The following is a 528-nucleotide window of genomic DNA, read 5'->3' as shown; positions in this document are numbered from 1 at the left end:
GGGCTGGTGAGATGGCTCAGTGGTCTAAGGCACCTACTTCGAACAAGCTAAGCTAAGCAAAGCACAGGGACCGCGGTTCAATCCCCCAGCACCACATGTCAGCCAGTCCCGCCCCCTGGTGGGCTGAGCTGGCCACAAAAAAAAAAAAGAGTGTACACACGAGCAAGGGTGATGCCTCTTTTGTTTCTGTACCTCATTGTTTCCTAAATACAAGGAAGGCTAATTTGATATTGGAGCTCATTCAAATTTAATGTCAAATCAATCTTCCTTGGATGTATTCTCACCAGTGTTTCAGTACATGAGCTTTCTAATTGGCCTTCCAACATCCTGAATAGATTTTTTTTAACCCATTTCCACTCCAGTTCATTCACTTACTGCTTCCAGTTTAAAATAAAATACAAATATGACTTTTACTAAACTTTCAAAAATTATAATAACATATCTATTTCCTATGATCAAACTTAGTAGCTAATACAAAACCTCGGGTGCAAATTACTTTTTTCAATTTCCAATATCAGCAATAGCTTC

Source organism: Octodon degus, unplaced genomic scaffold (assembly GCF_000260255.1).
Source record: "Octodon degus isolate 3935 unplaced genomic scaffold, OctDeg1.0 scaffold00270, whole genome shotgun sequence".
NCBI lineage: Eukaryota > Metazoa > Chordata > Mammalia > Rodentia > Octodontidae > Octodon > Octodon degus.
The sequence above is the reverse complement of the archived record's forward strand: the minus strand, read 5'-3'. Positions refer to the sequence as shown.